This window comes from Haemorhous mexicanus, chromosome 7 (genome assembly GCF_027477595.1).
Source record: "Haemorhous mexicanus isolate bHaeMex1 chromosome 7, bHaeMex1.pri, whole genome shotgun sequence".
NCBI lineage: Eukaryota > Metazoa > Chordata > Aves > Passeriformes > Fringillidae > Haemorhous > Haemorhous mexicanus.
The window spans coordinates 36841117-36858807 of NC_082347.1; positions in this window are offsets into that span (position 1 = coordinate 36841117).

Below are 17691 nucleotides of genomic sequence, written 5' to 3' on the forward strand. Positions count from 1 at the left end.
AATTACTTGAATAAAACACTGCTTGGACTCAAACCAGATATCAACATTGCATTCAGCATTGTCACTCCAACCACAGCAGCCAGCTAACACACAATAGGGGAAAGCAGAGAGCAAAGAAGGAAAATGTTCTTTCCTGCTGGCTCTGTAGAGGGTCAGGGTGACCCTCAGAAAACCCTTCACAGAAATGGGCGAGCAACTCAGTCCTTCAGGAAGTCATGGCTGAAGTTCTCTCTCTGAGAACCAGGGGAATCTTCCTGATGAATAAAGCCTGGCTGCTTTTTCTTCTTAGCTGGGCAGACCACTCCAAAACACAGGTTTTCCTTTGCCAGTATATTTTCTGTCTGAAAACCTTTCATTGATGGAAAATCCCTAATGGGATCTGCTACAAACTCCTGCAGAAGGTGACCCAAGGTAAGAATAGCTGGAAGAGGTAGGAGGGAGGAATTTCTTCAGTTAGAAACAAAAGTCAAGCATCACCCAAGTTCTGTAATCGTTGTATTTATGAAAATGAGGTTCCCATATCAGCCCAGGAGTTCATGTGGATCTTTGTGTGAACCTCTGAGCTTCATGTCAGAAATCCCAGGACTCTGTGGGGACAGTTTTGCAGTGGTGCATGCTGACATGAAACACATCCCACATATGCAACAGAGCCTGCCTGAGACAAACTCAGGCTGAGCTGAACACTTACTCTGGTGGTGGAACTTCTCCATTTCCATTTCCACTTTCTCCATTTCGAGCCCAGAAGGATGGCCAGGGATGGCAGCTTGGCACTTACAGTTTGCAATGACAGCAGACAGGGTCCTTCTGCTCCAGGACAGACCTACCCAGGTAAGATGGCTCTGCTAAAATAAACTTTCTTCCTGTGTCTGGTATGAGCTGGCCCAGGAAGGAGCAGGGAGGAATCTGGAGGTGGTGGCTGACCAGGCTGAGTGCAGACCCACCTCTGGGGGACATCACAAAGCTTCCCCATGAGGTTGAAAATGGGAATTAGGATTTTCATTCCCCTTTCCTAAGTCAAACATCATTTACGGAACCAAGGGCTACTTCCCTCTGAATCTACCACATTTTTTATGCTGATTGAACATGAGACAAATAATCTTGTGTCACAGTCTTAGATCTCCTTCATACCTCCGTTATCCATTCCTCCCTCACTTTCTCTCCATCTTGGTGCCACAAGGAAACTGTCTCCTTCTACCCAACTGGCAAGGCAGAATTGCATTCCAGAGAGTTCAGCCTTTAAAATCAGAACAAACCTGTTTCCTATGGCCTGGCCCTCCTATTCCCAGAGTCTCCAACTTCAGATGATGTTTTTGTTTCAACCAGTGCCATTCCAGGTTCCAGCACCTGTGAGGGGTGAGAGCCCTGCCCTGAGTGCTGCCACATGCTCACATGCATCCACTGCTTTAAAAAAGGATCATAGCAGCCTAAAAGAAGTGACTGAAGGTCTGATTTTCTTCTCATTTCTGCCCAGTCTTAATAAAAAGCAAACATCCCCTTTGGGGAGTTATATTCACGCAGCAAATTTAATTTCAAGAAAGGCCAGCTTCAAATTCACCCAGGCAGCATCAACTCACCACTAACACTTCCACCAGATGCCACCCTGTGGCTGGAAAGCTCCTTTCCCAGCTGGTGTGCAGAGGAAGGGCTCCTGGAATTGCCCTGTCCCAGTGCTGTGAGGCAGGACATGGGCAGTGGAGGTGATGCCTCAGGTTTTAGATTTTATATTTTTCAGGTTCTGCTCTGCTTTAGTGTGTGGGGCTGGGCTTCATACTAGGGGATGGTGAGCTCTGTGCACAGAGCAGGGAGACAAAACAATTCCTTCTCCAGCTGGGGACCAAGGACAAATGACCCAAATCTCAGCCCAAGAGCACAAACCCCGTGGGCTGGAGAGAGAAAAACAAGCAGGGTGGGACTGCATGGGCTAAAGCTGGAATGGGACAATTAACCCCAAGATGCAAAAGGAGCAGAACTTATAAAAGTGAGAGGCCCCGTGCCCAGTCGTGCATTTTGTGACCATTTTGCTTCACCTGGGGTGTGAGGCCCTTGCTGGGCTCTTGTGCTGCCCAAGGCGGATCCACTGAGGCCTGTTAATAAATCCCTGCCTTACTCTTTAGCTCGGTCTGGTGTCTGTTCTGGGTCAGCCTGCTGAAGGCAGCAGAGGGGATCCCGTGCCTCGGGCAGGTGTGTCCCGGCCTGCAGGCCGTGCGTGCGAGCGCGTGACGCCACCGCCGTGACGTCTGGAACGTTCCTGCCGGGGGAAAACAGCGCTGGCTGCAGCCCAGGCATCTTTAATAGAGACAGAACATGGATGTGGGGATGCTTGTGTGTAATTATACACAACGTATAGGGCCATTTCCCATATGGGAGCAGTTGGAGCCCTTTGATCCTTCGCACCCATAAAACTGGGCCGGAGGGGCCTGGCGTGGGGGAGTGGGGTCACAGAGGGGCTCGCTGTCGTTCCAGAGAAGGCCAGGGCTGGGCCTGTATTTTCTCATTTCCCATCACTGTTCAGGAAAGAGATTTGCCAGCACAGCTGGAAGAAAGCAGGAGAGCAATGCTGGTGTCCTCTAGAGCCCAGCTTGAGGCCTTTGTAGGCAACCCAGAGGGGTGCTCTGGTGGGGTTTGCTGGGGCCAGCAGCTCAGCTCCTCCAGGTGTGACCCCCTTCCCTGCACCCCCGGTTCTGGGGAGGGCACCCCTCAATCACAGCACAGCTCAGAGTGGGGAGCCCTGGCTGAGAAATGGCCGTGGTGCAGGGGTTTCTTGTGCTTAGGGTGATAATGCCTGAAACGGGGGGAGATCCCACCTGTATCCCAGACCCTCTGCCAGACAAGATGCCAAGTGCCAGCCAGGGATGCTGCACTGCCAGTCTCCAACACCTTTTTGGGAAGCTCTCAGCTTGCCCCCACACTCCTTCCTGATTGTCATCTGCTTCACCTGCACCCATGACCCTGGGGCAGGAGTTTTCAGGGCAGGACTAGGAAGGAGCTGCTTACAGATTTAAATGGGGCTTTACCACAGCAATGCCTATCATTCTGTGCTTTCCACAATTCCCTGACTGGATGATGCCAAAACTTCTTCATGAAAAGGAATTACATAGTACAAATGTTACCCAGACTCAGTTAATTCTTGTGTTTTTCAATTCTGAAAAAATTCCCCAATACCTCACTTTGCAAAGGTAACTGAGAGTTTAGCTGTATTTTCCATAGTCTGGAGGGCATCAGGCTGTGATTCCCCAGCCTAAGGTTATTTCTGACTCTGCCACTGAGGTGTGAGTAACCCTGACCAGACCACTTGGCCCCTCTGACTCGGTTTCTTCTTTTCTCTTTTATTTTCCTGCAGTATAAAGTCCTTGATAGAAGAACTGGTTATTAGTTTGCATTTGTGAGGAGTGTCATGCAATGGGGGAGATGGCAGGACCAAAGCAAAAGCACTGAGGAAAGCTTGCCAATAGTGTGATATAAACAATCAGCTGGATGTGTTGCTGAAGACAGGGAGGTTTAATTGCATGACTTGTCTGTCCCCCTTGCTCACCAGCTAAACCTAAACCTGAGCTTCTGGATAGTCCAGATCTGGGCTTGCCCCAAAAACTGCTCCAAACCTCATGGCAGCCTTGCCATGCCCCTGCCATCCCTGCAGTTGGACCCTAGGGACCTGCAGGGACAGCACAGCATCACAAATCCTCATGCTCAGAGGCTTTCCTCCATCCTACAGGCTGCTGGCAAGCATTTGCTTGCTGAGGAAGATCCAACAAAGGAATGCTGGTGAAGGGTAAGGGTGTTTTTGTGCAATTTTCTCACCCACACTCACCTGAGCAGTCCTGCTGAAGCTGAGGGAGATGTCTGGGTACAGAACCACCTGCCTCAGCACCCAAATGGTTCAAGGAATTTTGCACACATGGGTGCTTGCTGGTGAATCTCCCTGGAGCCATTTGTTTTGCTCTCCCTATAGCTAAAACATGAGAAAAGACAGCACCTCTGCCTGCACAAGGGGGTGTCAACCCAACCACCCCCTCAGTAAATCCTCACCACCCCACAAATACTTGTAGCTCCTTCAATCCATCCTGCATGAACAGTGATGCTTGTTTTAAACTTCTCCCATTTCTCAATCTTCTTTTTTTTTTTTTTTTTCCAGGCTATTTGAGCCACAAAACTGGCCAACAGACACAGCTGGGAAACACACTGCAGCACAAAGAAAAAATAATAAAGGCTGGGAGAAGTTCTTTTCCCCTCTACAGAACTGTAATTGGGTCTTCTCTTTTTTTTTTTTTCAAGCTCAGTTGGGGTATGAACTCCTTAATCTTAGTTTGACTTATGGGAAAGGGAGGGCATTAGCATATTTATAAAAATTTACCTTGTTCTGAAACTGTAGACATGCTTCACCTTATAATTTCATGATTAGTGTCATTTCATCATAGGGGAAAAGCCACTTTTTCTATCCAGCGGCACAAAACGAATACAAATCAAACACATGCTTTCTGGAATTATTCACACAATGTTTTCAAAAATCGACATAGTTCAATAGTTGAGCAATAAATTTTCTTACTAATGAGACACTAAAAAATGTTTTTGATGTTACGCCCAGGGAGAACTAGTTATTGCAGATTTATAGGCAATCTGTGCAAAGACTGTCCTTTGCTTCCAATGAGTTTCTAATTTTGATTTGATGATATCCAGCTGCGGAGATTTGGCCATGATATTATATAACTTGTGATATCACAGCTACACAGTATTTTCTTCCCCCTGGATAGCTGGCCTTTTCATACATGACCTGGACTGCAGCATCCCATGGTTTCCTTGTGCAGACAGCCACGGCATGTGGTGTTTATGGATCCCTTTAAGGAGTGTGTGCAGTTACAGAATGTGCATCTCGTAACTCTCTGAAATACAGGAGGCAAATTTAAATTTTGCTGGAAATGCGGCTTTTCCTTTCAGCTCCTCCTGCTCTCTCCATGGCTGGGAGCTCAGAGCAGGTCGGGTGTGGGCAGTCATGCACCAGAAGGCCTTGCAGACAGTGTTTTGTGGTTCCTTTTGTTCCAAGAATTTCTTCTAGCATTTGGCTGGAGCCAAGCCAGACAGGCTTGTCCAACCCAGGAGAAGCCACCACCCCAAGGACTGAAGTCACCAGAACCCACCCGCCCCCACACCAGGATGGTTTGGAACAGTCAGTGAAGGGCAGTCAGTGACCTTGTGACACCATTTGACCAACAAGAAGCCTGAGAGGGAGGGTTTCCCCATCCAGGCCCAGAATATTTTCAAAGCAGAGTGTTCAGTGAAGGTGACCACCTATTCATTTCCTGGAAGTAGCCAACATCAGGGCTTTATTCCCCAGACCCTGCTGAACTCAGACCTTCCCTGGGGACATTTTTAATCCAAAACAAACCAAGCTGTGCCTGTATTGACACTGCTGGCAAGCCCTTTCCCTAGGAAATGAGGGAATGTGGTGTCTCTCCAGGGGTAATAACAAGGCTCCTTGCCTGCATACAAGAACGATGAGTGCTTCAGAAGTGCTGGTGATCAAGGCCGCTTGGAAAAAGTGGTCTCTGAGACGAAGCAGCCACCAGCCAGTTCACTCTGCCACTCACCCTCCTTCCCCCAACGTGGCTGCCATGTGAGGAGGCCATGGAGAGCCCGGGCCAGTGTTCCTGGCAGGAGGATCCTGCTCCAGCTGTGCCCAAGCACCTGGGGGTTGCCCAACAGACACCCAGCACGGCACAGCAATGCAACCCACAGGTAGCCCAGCACATCAGGAGAGCTATTATGGGGTTTTTCACTCTTTTTTAGGAAGTCTGCCACTTGAGCATGCTGCCAGTAACTCCCAGGCTCTGCTCCCCGAGGAGGACAATAAGACAGTGGTGGGTTATGCGGAATGGCTGCAAACACAAAGGCTACATTTTTCCTAAACAAACTTTTCCAGATTGAAAAGCATGATGAGGAGACTGTGGCCACCCTAAATAGTATCAAATTAACTGATAACTCACAAACATTTCAGTCAGTTATTCTTCTGAAGAGCTGAAGGAAGCACACCCATGGCAGGGACAGCAAATGCCTTTGGCAGATGCTCCCCTGGGAATGAGGCAGAGCCATCCCCTCATCTCTCACATGCCATGCATATGCATAATTCCATATAAATCATGGGCCTGAGCAACCTAGAAGCACTAAACAAAGTTAAAAGTTCACAGAAACATAATCAGAATGACGTCTTATTCCCAGCTCTCAGTAAGCATGTTCTGCGTTGAAGAGCTGCCATTCTTTTTTCCTTCCTAAACCCAGGGTTTTGGTCCCCTCCTCCTCACATGCACCTTCTCGACACATTTTCATCTCCAAATTCACTTCTGATGCAAATTATTTCAATGGCACTTCAGAAACATACACAGAAAATGCAGCCAGATGTCTTCCTTGAATTTCAGGAAGGCAGAGAAGTGTCAGAATTAAATCTGGATGCCTATGATGTTGCCAAAAATAGTTTCTGCACTCACCCCGTGACTGTGAAGATGGATCCCAAGGCCAAACACAGAAATTAGCTTCCATATCAACATTTTACTGTCACTTTCATCGCCACGCCAATAGATTAGTTAAAATAACATTGTTTACTGGCATGGAGTGTTATTGCAAACAGATGTCATCATTAGGCTAAAGATGAGTCCTACTATTTCATCCAGGAATTTATTCATGGAAATTTTGATTTTTCTCAGTGAAATAAGAAACAGTTTTCAGTCCTTGAATCTTTCATCCCTAAAAACCACTTTAGGGTTGTTGGGGTTTTTGTGTTGTTTCTCTCTCCCATGAAGAAGGAATCAGTATTTTACTTGACATGGCATAATTCTGGTGGTTATTTTCAGTTAAAAGTTTTCCCCAGTGAAAGGCAAATGTTAGTGAGAAAAATACCTATGATCAGCTGTAATTTCTTGTGTATCTTTCATGATTGTGTCTAATTGTATTCTGCTTCCTTCAACTCTTCTTAATCTGGAGATGAATAATTCTAGTAACAAATATATTTGTTTTTCCATAGTCATTGAGTCACCTTCTCTGTGTTATTCAGATAAAGCTGGGCATTTACTTGTAATGTTTAGGGGTTTTTGCCTTGCATTTTTGTGAAGGATAAAGGATCCACATTTGACTTCATTCATTAGAAAGGAACATGAAACAGTGCAATATAATGAGATCAGCCACCAGAACACAGCTCGGGAGGGGTAAAACAAGAGTGGACCAGGCAGAAAGCTGAAATCTCAGTCCTGCTGGAATGAGAGGCAGCGCTCTTGTTAACTTCAGCAAGGATTCTAGGATTTCATCCTGAGAATTTAATAGTACTGCTGTTCTAAGTTCATGCAGAACTGCCTGCTCACTGGCATAAAATAAGGTTTCAGTCCTACACAAACAAAAGCCTAAACATTTAAGTAAAAGAATTTTTTAGCTCCTGCACTTTATTTATTTAATCTTCTTACAACATATTAAATATTAAAAACTGCATTGTAATAGATTCTATGTATCTCTGAGAAATAACCACAAAAATCACCCAACACACAAAAAATGCAATAGTGGCCAATTTGTATTCTTACTCAATCTGCTCCAGAGGGGAGAGCAACAAATCAGATCATGTTTGGCACCTAGTTTAGTGTAATATGTTGACTCATTGCTGCTCTCTGGATCTGTATATTCCTTACACCATGACTAACAGGTTGTCCATAACTTCTGCATGAAACTTGCAGTGTCCCCATTGCATGAGCCCTAGTGCCAAAATAGAAATTCCCAACACTCCAGCACAGCCCTGGCCTCTCTGCTCCTGCTCACATAAATGGAAAAGCTCCTTTAGACCTTGGTAATGGAGGGTCAGTCACTAAAATCAAAATCCTTTGGAGAAAAAAAAATCCTACTATAATCTATTTTTAAAAGCCAAAATCTTCTTGAGTTCTCTTATAGTATGTGAGAATGGACACTGGCAAGAAAAGGCATATTTGTGATGTAATATAGATGTTTAACTTGGGAAAAAATGGAAGAGCTTATATTAACAGCCCTGGAGTGCACACAAAGTCAGCTTGACTTCTGGAAAAAAATCCCAACAAATCTCTGGGCACTCACAAGGAGCCTGGAGCAGGTGCAGATGATGCAGGACCAGCTAGGCAGCAAGGAGGTACAAATGCCCACCCTGGAAAACACTGAGCTAAACCAGCCTGACTGCAAAGGTGCATAAAGAAGGACAGAATGGCTGGAGTTTGAAACTACCTCTGGAAATCACCTGGTCCAACCCCCCTGCTAAAGCAGGTTCAGCTACCGCAGGTGACACAGGATTGCCCTCAGGTGGCTGGTGAATATCTGCAGGGAAGGAGACTCCACAGCCTCTCTGGGCAGACTGTTCTGGTGCTCAATCACCCTCACTGTAAAGGAGTTTTTCCTCATATTCAGATGAAAATTCCTGTTTCAGTTTGTGCCCACGTGGTCCTGCCTTTTCTGGGATAAACAGCTTCAGCTCCCTCAGCTGAAGAGATGCTCCAGTTCCCACGTTCTCCTCTGGACTCTGCTCAGTTGTTCTTTGTCTGCTCACTGCCACTAATCCTCTCCTCCTTTTTCCAGCGCAGGGTGTCGTCACAGCACTGCAGCTTTCTGGGATAGCCAGAACAGGCTGTGGAACAGCATTTGCCTTCTATCCTCACTCACAGCCCTGTGCTGAGTTGCTTAAATGCGTAAAAATCTTGATGCTGCATCTCCTGTGAGTGCCCACAGGGACCACCGCTGTGTCTCATTACGCTGAGCTGGGAAAAGAGCAGGAGTTAGTTACTGACGGCAGAGCAGCCCCCAGAAACTCTAGCTGGAATTTCTATCTTCTTCTGCATTTGCCTTTACTGCAATTATGTTTCAGAATAATTTCTGTGTCAATCTACCACTTCCAAATATAAATGTCACTCCTCTTGCCCGGATTCAAAACAAACTGTCAGTGTGAAATAGCTTCTAACACGTTAATAATGAAATACCGTTTTACCCCCACTGAGAATAAAATGCTAGGACTAATCATACCATTCTAAAGGGCTTATAAATCAATAAACCAAGAGGCAGTGAATGAACAAAATGCTGATTGAAATCATAAGCACATCAAGTATCTGCAGATAATCAGTGTCACATGTTTAAAATAAAAATAATTTTTAAAAAATAAATCGTTTTCCCTAAACATGTGGATGCACACAGTGCCTTGCTAGATTTTATTCTCACAGCGTGGTTTTGTTCCTCACCAAGGTGGATGAAAGCACAACTGACTGTTAGAAAATGAGGGCAGCAGATCCCTTTGTGGTGTGACATTCACAACCCAAGTGGTACAACCTCATAATAAACTGTTGCAGTAGCTGAGACTTTTCCTGTGTCTCTTTCCCCCCTTTGCTGCTGGGATGCCAGCTGGCAGCCCTTGGCTGGCAGCAGTTCTGACGCAGTTCCTGAGGTCAGGGCTGTGTCAGAGGGCCAACATCACAGCTAGCAGCTAACCCATGTGCCTGACTGGGGTCACAGGGTGGGAACTGCTGGAGTCCTGTCACACCTCAGACCCCACTGCCCTCTAACCCAGCCCACACTGCAGCCTGGGCAGCTCAGGGCTCTCCCTTTCCCTCCCACCTGCAAAATGTCCAACAGAGTTTCCCATGCCTTTCTCCCCCTGAAGAACCTGGTTTGTGGCCTTTGGCCCCATGGATATTTTGGGCAGCAGCTCCACTGGGATGGTCACCTCTGGTATCTCATATAACACACTCCTTCAAAGTTGGCTGTTTTGGTGTCCTTAGCTGAAACAACACACATCACACCTGAAAATCCTCCTGGGTGAGTCACTCTTCCCCATTCCACTGGGGCTGAGGAAGATTTGTAAGTTTGGTGGTGGAGAAAGCTTTTCTCAAATTCATGGTGTTCTCTTTAGAGATTCACATGACTACAGTTAAAGAATTCCTTCCCCATTTGGGGGTGTCTATGAAGCTCTGATATAAAAAATGCTGTCAACCTTCCGTTTCTAAGGATTCCCAAAAGGTTGGCACCATGGAGGCGTCCAAGCACCTTAGCTTGGGCCCAGGGGACCTGGCAACACAATCCAGTGTTTGCAGGTGTAGCACCTCCTGTGAAAGACCCTCCTGAAGAAAGGAGCAGCCTCCTGTGAAAGACCCTCCTGAAGAAAGGAGCAGCCCTTTGTCGACTGACACTTGATCACCAAACCCACAGCTGCTCTCCCTGCATTTGTCACCCAAACCCCATCCCTTTTGTCCCTGGAAAGGAGCCTGTGAGAAACCTCTGGTACTTTAGAAGTGGCACATTGCCATTTTTAGCAAACAAACCTTGTTTCAGAAGTAAAGGCTGGCACTGGATGTACAGAGAAATGTTAGATGCAAAACACCAACAGAGCAGCTCCTCAATTTTATGGAAACTGGTGACAGCAATTTCCTGTGTGAGAGTAAGAATGGTTCTTATTTACAGTCAACTCCAAATTATTTCCTCATATACTTTATTGAATCTTTCTTAAAGATAGATTCTCTAACCCTCATTGAATGTATTTCAAGAAAAAAAGTTTACATAATGCATCAAGAACCCTCTATAAATTCTTCCTCTGAATTCTGATGCAACTTATTGAATAAAATGCAATAGAAATGAAGCTGCTGAGAAATCGTGACAGAGTTTTTAATTATAAATCTCAGAGTAAATGAGCATGAGGTTCTCTTGCTAAAGAATTGTAAATTAAGTTAACGGATATTGAGATTAAGTCTTTTTTTAAAATTTATTTTGCAGTACTTGATGTTAATAGAAATTTACGATGTGTATTAGTCCAAGTACCTTTAAAGACTTTTAGAGTCATTATTCAATGATGGATGCATGTTTCAAAAAATTTGCATTTCTGAATAGGTAAATGGATTAATTGAGAGAGGATCATGAAAAGCTTTGCAAATGTGTGTTGATGAACCTGTTAATAAAACACAAAATGCTTTATTCACACAAGATAGGTAGGCTCACCCTTTGTTAATATTCAGCAAAGCTAAAATATGCCTGTGAAGTGGCACTGAGGCATCATGATCTTCAAGTGATATGGGGTAGGAACTTCTTTTGACAAAACCTTCCGGGGAAAAAGACCACATCAGTGTTTAAAGTGTTTATCTTGTGTCACACATGTTATTCTAGTTGTGTCTCTGAAATGCTGCTGCCATTTGAAGCATTTCTCCCCAAGTGAGAGTAGCCCTTCACAAGTGAGGTATCTCTTAACAAGTGCTTTAAAAGCACAGTAGAAGATGCTCAGCATGGGCCTCTTTTTGTCCTTTGCAAGATGACTGATATTTCTTCATCTCTTACTTCCTCTAAGAAACATTCAATGAACCTATTTTTTCCTACAAGTCTCAGTGAATGTTTTGTAGCAACGTGTCCTTGTTGGATCCAGTGAGCAGGGCAGCAGGGCTGTGTTGCACAGAATGCATCCTGCAGCATCATGGAATTCAGGCACCAATCTTCCAAAAAGTATTCAGAAGCTCAGCCCCAGCTGGAATTCAGTGCCTAGGAGGTGGATATTTCAATAAAGCCAAGATTGAGACATAGATTTTAGATTTTTAGGTTTTTTTGCTTTGTTATACCAAAGCTCTGGAAGCCCAGCTCTGCAGCATTCTACAGCTCATCACTGTAGGTCTGTCCTTACTCATCACCACTGCTTTCTGTCACTGGAGGCTCTAATTCTTTAGAGATCTCAACTGGAAATTTTGTGTGACTGTGTTAGCATGCACAGAGGCAACTGAGGTCTCAGAGAACATCACAGGGCACCAGGACAGTGTATGAACTCATTACCAACAGAGCACTAAGATGAAAATATATTTATACCCTGGGAAACAGAAAAAAGTTGCCATTACCTTGCACATAACCTTGCAAAGTTTCTCCTACGTGCCCTTCTTCACAGTCCACCCAAGTTGTCACATTCCTGTCTCCAAGAGCCTGGGGACTGCCAGCAAAATCCTTACTGGAAGATACTTTGCAGGGTCATCAGTCACATCTAAAGCACTCAAATGTTAGGAAATATCAGGATTTAAGCTGCTGAGAGAACCTTTCTTGTGTTTGTGCTAGGGTAAAGCATTACTCCAGTGAGTAAAGCCAGAGATCCTTAACTCCCTGCAGCAGTATGAGTGAATTGGGTCACTAATTCAAATGTTTCAAACATATCTACTGTCCCTTCAATAAATATTTAACACCTGCTTAATCACTGGTCCCTTCTGAAGTCATTTCGCAAATTTTTGACCCATACGTCAAAGAAGGAGAAAAATCATTAAGTAACCTGGCTGGCAATAGCATTTTTTCGTAGAATGGAGCATTCCCTCTGTCCCCGGAGCATTTGTAGGAATGAAAGGTAAATAAAGCCTGGCTTTACTGCAGTTTCTGCATTCTGTAGCTTCCACTGACACCTGCTGGAGGCAGGCGCTATCAGTTTGAGTTCTGTCTCCAGACAGAATTCTTGTGTCACTCACGTTATTCCCATCCCAGCCGAGAGGGCTGGGCGCTGCCATCGGGCACAAGAGGGACACGGAGGGGCTGGAGTGAGTCCAGAGGAGATCACAGAGACTTTCAGAGGGCTGGAACCTCTGCAGTGGGGACAGGCTGGGAGAGCAGGGGGTGTTCAGCCTGGAGAACACTCCAGGGATACCTGGGAGCTCCTTCCAGTACCTGAACAGGTAGAGAGAGCTGGAGAGGGATTTTGTACAAGGGCCTGCTGTGATGGGAGAAGGGGGAATAGCTTTGAACTGACAGAGAGTGGGTTTAGAGCAGACATTGCTAAGAATTTCTTCCCTGTGACACATGTGAGGCCCTGGCACAGGTTGCCAAGGGAAATGTGGGTGCCCCATCCCTGGAAATGTCCAAGGCCAGGTTGGACAGGGCAGGGGATTGAAAGGAGATGACCATCTAACTCTTTTCATGTTAGAAATTTCAGCAGGTTTCTGCTCAACATCTGAAGCAATATTGGGAAAGACAGTTAAAAAAAACCTAAAAAACCACACAAAGAAACCACTAAAATATAGGCACAGTCCTAGAACTTCGAAAACTAGAAAATGTATGATAATTTTTACAGCAGGTTGTTCATGTTTGTGTAAAGTGTTCTTGCTCTGCCAAGCCGGGGAACAGAGCCAGTCTGACAGACCTGAACCTTTCCTTCACTCCCAGATTAACATCACTGTTTGTGCTTTTGCAAACACCAAGACTTGTGTGCAACTGAAAATGCCTTTCCAGGGTTGTTTCACAGCATCTAGCTCAAAGCAGTAGATTTTCCCTGAAGTCTCAAGAAAAAAACATTAGAGGTCTATATAAAAATTATTACATTTAGAGTGCTGCCCAACAGGGGCCACCTAAGGTGAGGATGGTTTTTTGTTTGTTTGGTTGAGATTTTTTTCCTGGTAGGAATGGAAGGGCGGATGAATTTTTGGCTTAGCATCTTTTCAAGTTCATGTAAAGCTTTTATTACCTGGTGGCTCAAGTCGCCCTGGTGGCATCCAGGAGGTGGCAGTGGAGGAGCATCCATCACTCCACAAGCACGGGGCTCGGGGCTCACGGTGGGGGAGTCAGGGTTGGGGCAGTTTAGGCACATTTGCCAGGTCCTGAATGATGGAACAAACCGTGCCTGCCTCAGGGAAAAGTAGGACCAGAGAGAGAAATGCAGCCCAGGGGTTTTGATGTGTCCCCTACTGAGTGTGTCTTATTTTCTGCTAAAGACAGCAGGATCGCGTTGATGTTTTTTTCATAAATAAACACTAAAAATCCTCCTATTTCATATGTTTCTGGGATATTTTGGTTTGCTTTCTTTACACTAGTGCTCAAATGGAAGTTTCTTTCTAAAAAATCCCTTTAAAAGGAAGAAAAACAGAGGGAATCATTGTGAAAATCTTACAAAACCCTTGATTCAATTTCACTTTTTAAAAGTAGATGTAGAAAAGAAGGAAAAAAATTTCAGGGGTGAGCAGTATGAAGCAGGGCAGAGCTCTTAGTTAGACTCCAGCTCTTTTTTTGAGAGGCACAAGGGACACTGACTCCTTCTCTTCTCAGCACATCACAATTGAAAAACAAGTGCCAGAGAAGATTTTGAAATATGAGGAAAAAATCACAAGTTCTTCAATTTAAAAACAGAGAATTTGCCTACAGAATGCAGTGACTAAATGAATCTGCTGTCACAAATCTCCTGGGACAGCAGGAGCAAGCAGAGTCAAAATTTTAAAAAGTGAAGAAACAGAAAAGGATTTGACAAGTGATATCGGGAGTAGCAAGAAGCAATTCTCAATATACATTGAGAAACAAAGGGAAAGAGATCACACAGGTTATTGGTTCATCAGCAAATTAAAAGGAGGGGTCATCAACAAATAAAAAAAAAGCTAGGAAAGCCAAAGATCTCTGTGGGGTTTTTTTTTGTGTGTTTCTAAGGGGAAAGACCAAGTGCAAAGGCTTCAAGCAGCAGCAGAAGAGCAGGAGGAAATCCACATGGAAATGCACAGCAAGGCAGCAGCACACTTAGAGAACTGAAAAGTTTCACACTGCCTGAGCCTGATGCATTTCATCCCGAGATGCTGCAGAAGAATATGACAGAATTAATGTCAAAAGCACTTGGGGTTATCTCAGGGAAGTCATGGGGTGTAAATAAGCATCAGAAAACTGGAGAGGGGCAAATGTATTCAGTTTCTAAGAATGGTAGGAAAAGATTAATCAGGGATTTGTCTATCAGTCAGCTTACCTTCAAATGCTAGAAAATCCTGGAAAGCACAAAATCTTTGTGAGCAGTGCAAGAGATCAAGGCAATGAGGAAAGTCAAAATGGATTTTTCAGCTGCAAATCCTCTCACAGCAAACTCATCTCTTTTTATGAATGGGCCCCTGGCCTGGATGGAGAGGAAACAATAAACAGCATCTAAAGTCACAGAATGAGCTTTGATACCTTCTCATTCAAAAGGGAAAAAAGTGGGTTCTACATCAGACTCTGGCATGGCACAGGCCCAAAAGGCTGAATAAACATGCTGGACTGATGAAAATGCAGCAATTTCCCTGCAATCCAGGATACTCTTTTCTGAACAAAAGCCATGACATGTGCCTTTAATGGAGTGACATTCATGCAGCACAACACTCAAACACCCCTTTGAGCCAGAGCATGATGATCCATTGCCTAATGTCCAGTCCTCTCAGAGAGCAATTAAAGCAAATGTTCTGTGAGAGCCAGCCCTGCTGGAAGGGGCTGTGATAAAGGAGGGATCTGCCTCCAGTAATGGCACTGACTCACTTCCCAAAAGCTGAAATCACTAAGTGACCATCAGTAATGAAGGGCCTGACACATTCTAAAATTCCTTTTGCTAGAACTTTGCAGGATTGAACTTCCCTCTGAGCTGCACATGAAGCCAGGGCAACATTGATTCAGCACTTTCACAAACCTTTTAGCATGGGCACAAAAAACCCAGAACTTTCTGCCATAGCTTGTGAGAGGCAACCTTTGCTAGCTAACACTGATGAATTTTAACAGCATTGCTCTTATCTAGTTACATAGGAACACAGGCTTAGCAAAAACATCAACCATCCCAAATAATGTAACCTGTTATTTACTACAGAAATGGTAAACAAATGCTAGGGCACAAATCACAGCCTATGTTAATGCAATTCCTGTCTGTGCTGGCAGAGCAAGGTTATATTTCTGAAAATATATTAGAAATAAATCACCAAAAAAATCCAAAGGAAATGTAGTAAATATGAATCCATCAAGTGTGAAGGGACAAAAAAGACTGCCCTGAAGTCTCTGTGTGTCCTGCTCATAAAAAGCAATGAGTTGGTAGTGTTACCTTCTTCCTCCTTTGCTGAAAATATTACATTAATTGGTTTTGCTTGGAGATGTACAAGGGAATTTGCACTAAAAGAGTCAGGAGAGCAGTAAGAAAACAGCTTTGGAGAACAGTGGGCAGGCTGGATGTGCTGCTGGGAAACACCAGAGCACCACTGGTGGGAACCAGTGTGGTGCTCCTGCTTCCCCATGGTGAGGCTTGAGGGGTGGAGCAGGCTGCTCCTGGACAAGCACAAAACACATTGTGAATAAACAAGTCCTGTTGTGTTCATGGATGCAGGCCATTGGTAGGGGGAGTTTTGACTGGGTTTTTTTGTTGTTGTTGTTGTTTGTTTGCTTGTTTGTTTGTTTTTATTTTAATGATCCTTCAGTTTTGGGGGTTTCACATTGTCTTCCTGGTAGGGTAAATATGTAGGATAAAAGTGAGCTTTATGGGTTTGTGCTGTCCTGATTTGCACAGCTCTGTTTTGTGTCTATGCTAGCAGGCAGGGCTCTGCTGGACAAGCATGGATTTCCTTGGGGAGGAGTGCTCCTAGGTGTGCAGGAAGAGGGAGTGGAGAAAAATATAAAAACTTATGATCTCTTAGAAGCTCAGCAGATGAAATATTTTAAAGCAATGGCAGTAAAATTTCTGAGTGCTGGCAGGGATTTGCATGGTGTGTGCAATGGGCTCCTTGAAGATGTGTGATTGCACCCAGAGGGTGAGGCAGACTTCAGTGGTCTGATAGCTGGCAGGGAGGGAATTGCAGCATGGCTGGAAAGTCACACAGCAGCATTAAAGTTCACATTCTCTGTCCCAAGCTGTTCAGGACCAGGAGGGTTTGGTGGTGAGGCAGTGAGGGGTTTAGAATTAGGAGCTGTCCTGAATTGTCCTTCCTGGCCTGATGTGGCCTCCTTCTGCAGGTGTGGACCATGCTGGGGAGGGACTCTGAGCTGTCCTGGTGGCTGCAGACCCAGAACTGCTCTGTGCTGCCTGGCTGCAGCCCAAGCAGCCTTGCTGTAAGCTGGCACCAAGCCACAGTGCAGTCACAAGTGTCCCAGCAAACACCTCTGTGTGCTCCCTGTGCCCTCTCTCTGGTTCATTCTCTTCTTCAGATTTTGGGTTTTACTTAACATAAATCCTGGAGGATTTTACTTCTAGCTGTCCTTTTGACAGTAATGGACCATTAACTCACTGGAGATAAAACTGAGAGCATAAATCCCTCTCCTTTAGGGAATTAGAGAGCAGCTGAGGATGCAGGCTGTAAAAGGCAAGAGTTCACTGTAATCTGGGACAAGACCTGATTAACTGTCCCTGCCAGGCATCCCCACCTGTGCCAGGTGAGGAACAAGACAGCAGAAGCTGAGGTTTGTGCTGCAGGACTGTTGGCATCTGCCAAGGACAAGCCTTCAGTCCTGGTGGTTGAGCTTGCTTGCCAGGGTCTTCCCTGTGAGACAGTGAGGGCAGTCTGGGCTGCTGAGGAGTTATCTGCAGAGATTGATGCTGTGTCTGATTGGAAGTTGGGGTTTTTTATCTTTCTTGAGATAGGGTGAGATGAGAAGAGCCAGAGCTTTGCTCATGTCAGAGGTGTGGGAGGAGAAAGCACAAGGAGTCTCTGCCCCAGGGGAGTGCCCAGACTGCTCCCAGCCAGGCAGTGGGATGATGAGATGAGATGAGATGATGAGGCAGCTCTGCAGGTTGGGGTGTACCAAGTCCAGTTCCCAGTCCTTTCCCTGGGGTCTCTAGTAATGTAGAAGGGCCCTGCTATGTGTCTGTGGGAGTGAGTTTGCTGATGACTCCCTTCATTAGACCTTGAGGTCAGCCCCTACTGATTAAAAAAGTTAATTACCTTCCTCTTGCAGGAATGACTCTATTTTCAAGGTCTCCCAAGCCATTAATCAAGCATCTTCTTTTGAAAGCAG